The sequence below is a fragment of the Henckelia pumila genome, chromosome 1 (assembly GCF_033568475.1).
Source record: "Henckelia pumila isolate YLH828 chromosome 1, ASM3356847v2, whole genome shotgun sequence".
Classification (NCBI taxonomy): Eukaryota; Viridiplantae; Streptophyta; class Magnoliopsida; order Lamiales; family Gesneriaceae; genus Henckelia; species Henckelia pumila.
This window is the reverse complement of record NC_133120.1, coordinates 154341383-154352021: the sequence shown is the minus strand read 5'-3', so window position 1 is coordinate 154352021 and position 10639 is coordinate 154341383. Positions and strand designations below refer to the sequence as shown.

General features: G+C 33.8%; 2 long non-coding RNA genes across 2 annotated transcripts; one reads left to right on the top strand and one right to left on the bottom strand.

Moving 5' to 3' along the window:
- Window positions 1-1928: 1928 nt before the first annotated feature.
- LOC140874254 (uncharacterized) lies at window positions 1929-3227 on the bottom strand. Its single transcript, XR_012148122.1, has 3 exons — window positions 3097-3227; window positions 2857-3009; window positions 1929-2209 (listed from the first exon to the last, which is right to left on the bottom strand). It is a non-coding gene; the product is annotated as an uncharacterized lncRNA (long non-coding RNA).
- Window positions 3228-5973: 2746 nt separating this feature from the next.
- LOC140876326 (uncharacterized) lies at window positions 5974-7859 on the top strand. The gene is made up of 3 exons (XR_012148744.1): window positions 5974-6104; window positions 6654-6846; window positions 7606-7859. It is a non-coding gene; the product is annotated as an uncharacterized lncRNA (long non-coding RNA).
- The last annotated feature ends 2780 nt before the right edge of the window (window positions 7860-10639 follow it).

Here is a 10639-nt window from a genome sequence, read left to right as displayed (position 1 = left end):
ATAGAATGCAAACGTCACATAACATATATAGTAACAAACAACTTTACAACCAAAAAATTTATCTCATCTTATCTTAAAAGCTAAAATATATAAATACCCAACCAATGACAAAATAATAAAAGAGTTAACGTGTTAAGGCACCGCGTCTAAGAGGAGTGATCTTGCTCCCCTTTTGAGGTCCGAGAGGGATAATCTTCATTGTGAGATCTTGGTTTTAAACATTTAATCTTGAATTAAATAATAAATAAGCATACAAGATCCAAGATTAAAAGCAATAAAAGAATTGTTGTTTTAAAAAAAATAAACAGTGTCTCACTCGATCGGTAGAATTCAACCGATCGAGCGAGCAAGTTTTCAAAACTTTCTACCCGGCTGAAATCACCAGCACCGCTTGATCGGTAGAGTTCAACCGATCGAGCGGGAAAGCTTTTTACAAAACAGAGAACAAGGATGCAGCTTCCTCGCTCGATCGGTTAAACTCTACCGATCGAGCGGCCAACTCTGAACAAGAATTTCCAGAAAATAACATGCCAACCTCAAATACAATATCCATTCAATACATAATGAGATATAATAAACATGCAACAACAGCATACAAACCTCAATACTCGCATATTCAATACAACAAAACAACGAAGTTCGATTCTAAACACGTTCCAATATAAACTAGGTAGACATGTTGATACGACTTCTAAACCGAGTCCTACTTCTATCTCTCACTCTTGATGCTAACCAAGTCTTCGCTGACTCGATCCTGCCCACCTGTTGTCAAGCACACATACAAAGACAAGACAACAACCGGATAAATCCGGTGAGAATGATATTCCCAGTAAAAGCAACATAACATGCAATAACAAGTTATATCTCAATAACACGATATAAATAAAAGACAACATATTCAATGCTAAAACGAATGAAATGCATGTCTTTAAAATCGGGATATCAACTCTGATAATCAAGGGATTGCTGATATGCTTTTGGGATTCCGAGGATGAGATCACGTAAACAACTCACCGACTCTCCCGATAGAGGTGGTGCTACGTATCTCCATCCTCTAGACTTTGGTGCAACTATCAGGAGTATGCTGACACTAGGCGAACCTCTATGCCTAGGCCACTCGATTAAAGTCCCCAAAACATCTAAAATAAAAGGGTCATTCTGCCCGCTGAAATCAAGGATTTTGGCTCAAGATGAATGCATAAAGTAAGTGAAATGCATTAAACATAAATCAAATAATAACAAGAGTTAAATCCACAAAATACAAGTTCCACATTCTAGAACAAATATTGATGCAAGTATGTGATTTAAAGGAAACTCAAGAACCAACTGTCTTGAGTGTGCTATCCCGCTAAAACGATGACTGCTTATACCTTTCGATGCAATTAGCTCCAACTCTGGATACGCTACAAAAGAGGTTATATCAAAAACTATACAACCTAAAACAACGAAGGCTCAAGGTAAACTCTTTACCGCTCTTCGTCTAATCTCTTCGACGTTCGACTTTTGCTAACTCTGGCCTCGACAGACTTCAAACGAATTTGTACGGAGGCAAAATAAGATCAACAACGACGAACAAAATCAATGCCAAAGTTTTACGATTCAAACGGTTCAAAATTCCAAAACTCAAACCGATGGCATAACGGCTATAAACTGATCAAACCGGAAACACAGACAACAGTACAACATTGCAAACAACTCAAATCAATGCTAAAAAAACAACAACAAAACAAATCCAACACATCTCAAAATTCCCATTTTCGAAATAGGCTTCCAAAAATCGTAACAATTTCGAACGACGCTCTATTTCAAAACCGACTGAGAATAATCGGTAAGAACTATCTCAATAACGACATAACCAAAACTCAATCGATTCTAACAACATCCAAAAATAGAATTATAACTGATCGGATAAATACTTACGATAGAACAAAGCTCTCGCTGCCGTGATCGCTAATCTGCCTTCGGATTAAAATTCTAACGGACGGATCGAGCAAAAACCGGGATTAGAAAGCTTGAAAGAGGCGTTTCCCAAGCTTCCATGGAGAGAACACGATTTGGAGGGGATGGTGGAATAGGAGAAAAGACTTAGTCAAGTCAAATAATATAACAATTCCAATTTTTGCGCTTTAGTCCCGGAAATTTCCAAAAATTTCAAAATAGACCCTGATCAAAATCAAATCGGCTTTTGAATTCTGTAATCTCCGATTATCTGAAATAAACTCAATTAAGATAAATTTGGGGCGTTACATTCAATGTAAGCTGGGATTGTAATATTTTCGTCATCCTAAAAGTATATACACAAAATTAACATCCAAACTTCATATGCCGACATAAAGATAAAAATCATAAAAAAAGTTTAGCTTTTGTCATGATACTCTTATATTCCTCTTTTGCCAATTCAAACCTACTCTAAAATTATAGCCTTGATATATTCTTCAAACTCGGTCGAAGGCTCCACTTATGCTTAAGAATGTAGCCTCATTTTAGCAACACGTACATAACATAAACCCGGTACTCAATGAATATTCAAGCATTTACTTTAAAACACCACTCCGTTTCATTCCACAACATGGTGACCAGCTCGACGCATATCTATGCTTTTGTCTTCTATATTAAACCCCCTCCATTTCACATCTTACATGTATTGGCTTGGACTTGTGATTGATGAATTCACATAGCTAACATGCAATTAAAAGTTAAAAACAACTAATGAACACCCCCTACTTCGAGAACTAGTAAAATCCAAAGTCAATAATGATCATACTAGGGTTTTATCTAATTTCATTTGGCATCACCCACATATATATCATTAAACATTAATCAAATAAAACAGTCTAGTCTAGGACAAGACAGTACCTTGATCTCACAAAGCAGAACATTATACCCACCCAGCTTGTTAACAGCAGCCCGAAAGAGACGTCGCTCGTTACTTTGTGCCCAAAATGTCAAGTAGCAATTTTCAACTAATCGGTTGACCTTGACAACTTTCTCGAGATGGAAATTCTTTTGCTGTAACCAAACCCAAACGAACAAATTAAAGATCATTACGCACATTTACTAAGCAATTGAAACTATTAATCAAATAATTTGTCTAACATTTTGCTGATTGTAGACGTTTAAGGCTGCTTTGGACAAATCCCTGAACATGCTAATACCGTCAACATCAAACCGTGTTGATCATCCGCCGCATCTACATCTACGTGGGTCTATATAAACATCACATAGCTGACAACAAATTTAAATATCAAATAATAATAATAATAATAATAATAATAATAATAATAATAATGATGATGATGATGATACAGTAAAAGAATTGCTTTTAGGAACCCACAAAACTGGATCCACTTTCGGATTCAATTTCGAATTCCAAATCAAACCACGCATAGCTAATTAGCATAAATTCAAAACAAAAAAAAAAAAGGATTAAACAAATACGAGTGTGATTGCGCGCCATAACCCTAACCCTAACCCTAACCCTAAGTTCTTGCCATTAATTTTCTCGTACATGTATTTATATTGTGTCGGTTTTTTTTTTCTTTTTTGTGAGAAAATGTTACTTATATTTGTGAGATTTATCGTTCCAATTCATAAATAAATTTAAATTTACTATTTTTTTACATAAAATTAATATTTTCTTTTTTAATCGAGTAAGGTATCCGTCACAAGGAATTAATCTTTGTGACACACTCAAAAGAGTTTTTGTGTTATTTAAATTGAGAAAATGGGAAAATAATTTTAGATATTAGAATATGTTAGCACACTGAGAAAGGTTTTTTTAAAAAAAAAAAAAAAAAAAAGGTAATCGTGGTACTTTGATGTCACGGTGCTGTATTTTATTTTATTAATTTTTTAAGTACATATAGTGCTAATTTTTACAAGTACCTAAAAATACCAATACTATAACAATTATTCGCACTAATGAACTATAATCTTAATGAAATTTATAGTGAAATTGATTATCTATCATTTATTCAAAATATTTTATTAATTTTCATACCTAGAAATAAATTATTGTAATTAGTATCATTTTGAATTTTGTTTTATTGGTTACGAAATCATCCACAATGTCATATATATTATTTAATTAATTATTGAAGCTATCATTATAAATTCACAAAATATTTTGAATAAATAAAAAAATATTATATTCGACAGTTTGAATTTAAAATATTATTAATGAATTATATTATTACTTTGATAATTAAAATGACTAGACTAACTGTAGTTATTATAAAAATTTATAAAAGATATATTGCTTATGAAATATTTAGATAATCTATTTATAAAATGGAGAGTGATATTTGTACTCCAATTTTTGTTAAAATACTTTTATCTTTAATTTTTATAGTATATATATTAGAGTAACACTCATGTGAAACTGTTTCACAATGAAACGGGTCAACCCAACAAATAAAATTATCCAATTAGTTTTAATCGGATCTTCTTTGATTTGGTCATATTCTCCGTTTCTCTCTCGAACCCGGGGCTGAGCCAATTTTTGTTCACTCTCGCGAAACTCTTGGTCCGTCAAATTGAAAGCTCAAGGCCGATTATACATTGCTCTCTCGTGAATCTCTTTGCAGCGCATGTGAGTCTCTTTTATTCTCATCCGTTTCTGAATTTTTTTGTCCATTTCTAGTTGTTTTTTTCCATAATTTTGAACACATTCAGGGTTCTTATGTTTCAGGATTCAGATCGATGTAATAGTCGTATTTCTGGTATCTATTTTGTTTGTTTGATCTTTCAAACTCAGGTAGATTTCAATTCTTTCCTTCGTTACCATCCCAAGCTTCTGGTGACTCAGAAGAGCATGAAAAGAGACAGCAGATACAGTCAAATGGAGAAATTAGATCGTGAGACGAGAAAAGGGTCGTGGATAGAAGAAGAAGAAGATGTCCAGCTTGTATTGTACGTCAACTTGTTTGGTGATCGGAGATGGAATTTCATTGCTAATGTTTCAGATTTGAAGGTGGCGGGCGATCCGCTCTTCCGGTAGGCTTGTTTTGGGCATGGATCGGTATTTTTTGGAGAGCCCAAAAAGATTCACTTTGAAAATTGATTTTTGTTGTCTCAGGTTTGAAAAGAAGTTAAAAAAGTTGCAGATTGCGTTGGGGTTGATTACTTGCATCCTGGCCTCAAAAGGGGAAAGTTGTTCCCTCATGAAGAGCGCCTTGTTCTTGAACTCCACTTCAAATGGGAAAACATGTTTGTTTCGCTTTTCTTTTCTTTACAACATATATATGCGTGTGTTTATGTATAAATATATATCTGGTTGATTGTGATTTTCATGATTATAAGAGCCAATGATCATGATTGTTCTTTATGTGTGTGTCTATGATTCATCACGATCAATCCATTTAAACTTTATATATTATATCATTCTTTGATGGATTCTCCGGCTAGTTAATGCTTCGGATCTCTCAATTTTTGTAAGGCCCTGAAAATATGAATATTAATTACGGAATTAGAGATTTAAATTTTGTATTTGGAAAATATTCAATTTGGAATTTATGGAAATTAGAGATTCAATTTCCGAGCCGAAAATATTTAATTTAAGAATTTATGGGTTTTGAGAATTAAATTCCGGGATTCTTAAATTAAAAGAATAAATATTCTAATTAAAATATTTATGAGATTTAAGATTTAAATTCCATGTTCCGAGAATTAAAGGATTTAATTGGAAGAAGAAACTCGAGCAGGGACTGAACTGTAAATATCAAAGTTTCAGGGGCTAAACTGCAAAAATGGGATTTGACTTGTCAACAAGAGATTTATTTTACACTTTGCACGTGTATATCTTCCCTTCAGCAGTAGCAAGACCGAGAGAGATATGAATGAAGGTTCTAAGGACAATTTGCAAATAACCAAGCTCTCATGGACCAAAGTGCAATTTCCCTATTGCAAGTGGATGACACATGTAAGCTAAATGAATATAAACGTGTAACTCCATCAGATTTCAGAAAAGGAAGTCGAGTTTCAGCCAAGGAAGAAGAAGATAAGTCGATTCTTCCATTTCCAAAATTTGTAGAATTTAATCCGGCCGGTATAATTTCAAATTGATCGTATATTTGCGATCACGGCTTCGAGTGCTACACTTTGACGTAAGTTTGGCTAAATTCTATCGTGTTTCAATTTTGTGATATTGTTAGAATTAAGATTTGATTGTATAAATGTGTTCTAGTATATACGACGATAATATATTTAAGTTGAATCGCGAAAAGATCGTCGTTTGGGCATGTTTATCAATTTTTGAATATTTTTGATAATTCTGATTTTTGGGAGCTGCGTATTTCAAAATTTAAGGATGATTTTAAGTATGATGTTGGACTTAGATGATTGATATGATGATATTATTGTATTTGGAAATATCAGTTTCGATCTGTTACGCCGCCGAATTGAAGATTGTGAATTGATATGAAATTCTGAAAATAAGGGGCTGCCATTTTCGAGATTTAGCTGTTAATTTGATGATGATATGTGATTTAGAATGTTGTTTGAATGATGTTTAAATTGTTAGTATAGTTGGTTTCGAATTGATATACCGTCGAAGGGATTTTCGGTTATTGGAACAAGATTTGAAGTTGATGAACTTTGATGAGTAGAAAGGAATTTGAGGAATTAATATTGAGCTATGTTCTATGACATTTCAGAATAAGCTTGAAGGACATCGAAGTCGAGTCGACGAGTCCGAATTGATTGAAGTTGATTCAAAGTTGGATCAACTAACACCTTGGACTAGCAATGGTTGAGTGAGCAGATGTTGAAAAGATTGAGCAGAATTCTGGACAGCTTATGTTTGATCAAGTAGTGCAAGAGTTTCAGAGGTTTGAGTTCAGATTAAAGGTATGATTCGACATTAACCTTGACAGGTAGAATAACTCGAGAACGTGGTGGTTTTCGAGTTTATTAAATCACATACATGCATGATTAGTTGTTTTACTTAATCTTATATGATCTAAATGAATTACTTGACTTAGTTGATTTGGTTGATATTTGAGTTGTTTGATTTAAACATGATTACTTGTTGATATTGATGATTGAATATTTTTTTGAGATTGATGAGTTTAGATTATCCTGAATTGTTGAGTTATGGTAGATTGGTTATAGAATTGAGAGTAAACCTCTTGAGCCATAATTCTTTCGAAACCTTGAAAACAGAATCGAAAAAAAAATATTGGATGTGGTGAACTTGTATATGAGAGGCTAGATATCTGACTTGATTTCTTTTGCCACGATTCTCAGTATATTGTTCACAGTCCAGGAAATACGAGATTGTTACCACCTCGAGCAGGAGTGTAGGTGGGAGGCTTGATTTGTGGCCTTATTATATTCCCGGGATCCCAACTAAATGATTTTTAAAAATATCGATTCTGTGAGACTTGAATCCTTTAACCCTCGACTTGTCTTTGAGTCTTTATGTTATTGAATGAATTTTCTTTGAAATATATTCGACAGGTAAGGTTACAAGAAAATGATGATTGTGATAGTGATTTCTTATTTGAATTATATCTACTGGATTTATATAGATGTCTTTCATACTGAGATTTATTCTCACCGGAGTTATCCGGCTGTTGTTTTGCTTGTATGTGTGCATTGCATCAGGTTGAAGAGTAAGCGAGTCGGACTTGACAGGGAAGCGAGAGATTGAGAGATTAGAGTGGAGACTCGGGTGTTAGAAGAAGTTTATATTTTGTCAAACATGTTAGATTTGGATTCCAATGTCGAGTTGTTGAAACATTGGTTGAGATTTTAATATCTTTTCGTGTTTTGATGTTTGTATTAAAGCTTGAGACTAGACTTTAATCTAGATGTATATGATGTTGCTACTTTGAAATCTAGTTGAGTTACTTTTTGTAGGTTCTACATGTAAAATTGAGATTGTTTATGTGAAGAGTTGGAACTCTACTTGTTGTAGCATCTTATGATATGGTGAACTTAGATAAGATGACATCTCTTTTGTATTTATGAGTTGTGGTAAACAATTGAGATTTAGATCTATATATCAGCAATGTTTCGTGTAAGTCTTCATTATATATCATATTTGGTATTTGTAGATGGATAGACTTGAATAATTTCTTGCTCGATCTGGGCGAGGTAGTTGTGGCGCGACGACGATCGTGGTACGACGGCGATGATAGTGCAACGACAATGGCGCGGCGACGATGAATTCTTTGAGCCGTGAGAGGGATGGATAGATGCATGTATATATACACATGTTATTTGTTGTTGATAATAATTATTTTATTTGTGTTTAAATTCATGGTCTGCTTCACCAAAAAATGGTGAGAATTTTGATTGTCTCACTTTCACAACTTTTGTCTAATATTTTAAAAATATTATGACTTGGTTATTTGCATTGAGTGGTAGTGGAAAATGTGTACTAGATATATATTTTTAATATATATATATATATATATATTTGGTAGGGTGTCCGTTCCATGATAAGGTATTGTCCTTCTTGAGGGTGAAGCGAAATATCAACATGTTTGTTGATCCAGTGGAACCTTATACGTATTAGTTCGAGTCTACATCAGGACCTAGATTCCCAACCTTCGTCCATAGTTAGCCAAATTATATCCCAAAACTTCGAAACAACTCCCAACAACTAAACCAAGTCAACCCAACACTGACCGGCGGCCAACGGCGACAGGCGGCGCGGCTGGAAAATGGGTTTCTGGGAATCGCAATAAAACTTTGCAAAATCGGTATCTATAAATATCTCTTGTCGAGACGATTTCAACGGTATATTTGGTTTTGCATTTCGGCGACCGGAGGCGGCCAAACGACGACAAGAAAGTGACGGATGCCGGAGTCGGGTTCATCGAAATCGCGATTCAAATGGGCAAAATTGGTGTCCGTGGATAGCCCTCATCGCGAGGAGTTTAATGGTATATTTAGTTTTGAGTTTCGGTAACTGATGACGGAGTTGTGGCCGTTTGAAATTCCGATTGAGCAGAGAAAAAATGATACGAGAAATTGAAAGAAATATGAAAGATGATGATGATGAATAGTGATGTGACAGGGCGTGATATACATATGTATATCTCAATGTAATCGTGTACACATGTTTACATGTGTGTGCTCTTTTATTTTTTTCGGGATTAAATCTTTATCCGGTTTTAATTATTTCATTTTTCGTGTGCTATAAAAATCAAATGTGTATTTTAATATCGTTTATCACTTGATAATTAATTATTTTTAATCTTATTTAATCACTTGATTGCGTACTTAGTAACCCTTGAGCATGGTCAATATTTAATTAACTTAAGATTGGGTATGGGTTACTACAATCGCTTTTTTCCATATTTGGAGTTGGACTGCAATTGCTATTCTGGTGGTGTTTTTTTTTTTTTTTTTTTTTTTATAGTGATGGCTTTTTCACGGCCACTGACAAAATTCAGTGATGACTTGTTTAAAGCCCACGACAAAAACGAGTTCCTGTTGGTACTCACTGGAGTTGCGAAAGAAGAAGTCGTAGCCGGATGACGTTCCTGTAGTATTGTGTGTGTTGATTCGGAGGTCATGTGATATGACCAGTCGCACGATGGTTTTTTAGGGAGCAGATGATCCTAACCCATCTTGCCGGTTTAGACCACGACAATACTTCCGAACAATATTTTTTCTAACACTTGTTAGAGAGAAGATGCGTTAGGATCACTACGTATAACATTGTCGATGGTGACGTTTGCTAATGCCTTGTGGATTGTCTTTTATGCAATCTCTTGAGGGAATGCGTCGGCAATCCCTTGGAGTGGTATTTTCGATGAAAACCCTTGAGTTAGTGCATTCCATGTAACCTCTTCGGTTGGTGCATTCGATGTAACCCTTTGGGGCTATGATTATGTATAGTCTTTAGGACTTGGTGAGTTTTTTATGGTCATCATGACTTGATGAAATTGTTTTTATAGTCACTACGACTTGATAAATTTTTTATAGTCGATATGACTTCTTCTGAAAAACTTTTTATAGTTGCTATGATTTTTTCTGAAAATTTTTTTATAGTCGTTATGACTTCTTTTGAAAAAATATTTATGGTTGCTATGATTTTTCTTGAAAATTTTTTATAGTTATTATGACTTCTTCTGAAATTTTTTTTTATAGTCGCTATGACTTCTTTTAATTTTTTTTAATAGTCGCTATGACTTTTTTGATTTGTTTATAGTCGTTATGACTTTTTCCTGAATTTTTTGTAGTCGCTATGACTTTTTCAAATTGTTTATAGTCGATATGACTTTCTCTGAATTGTTTATAGTCGATACGACTTTTTCTGAATTGTTTATAGTCGCTATGACTTTTTTTAAATTGTTTATAGTCGCTATGACTTTTTATGAATTGTTTATAGTCGCTATGATTTTTTTGAATTGTTTATAGTTGATATGACTTTTTCTGAATTGTTTATAGTCGCTATGACTTTTTCTGAATATTTTATAGTCGCTATGACTTTTTTGAATTGTTTATATTCGCTATGACTTTTTCTAAATTGTTTATAGTCGCTATGACTTTTTTGAATTGTTTATAGTCGCTATGACTTTTTATGAATTGTTTATAGTCACTATGATTTTTTTTGAATTGTTTATAGTCGCTATGACTTTTTGTTGCGCTCTAGGAGAAATAATGTAGTGCTTAACATGGAGTA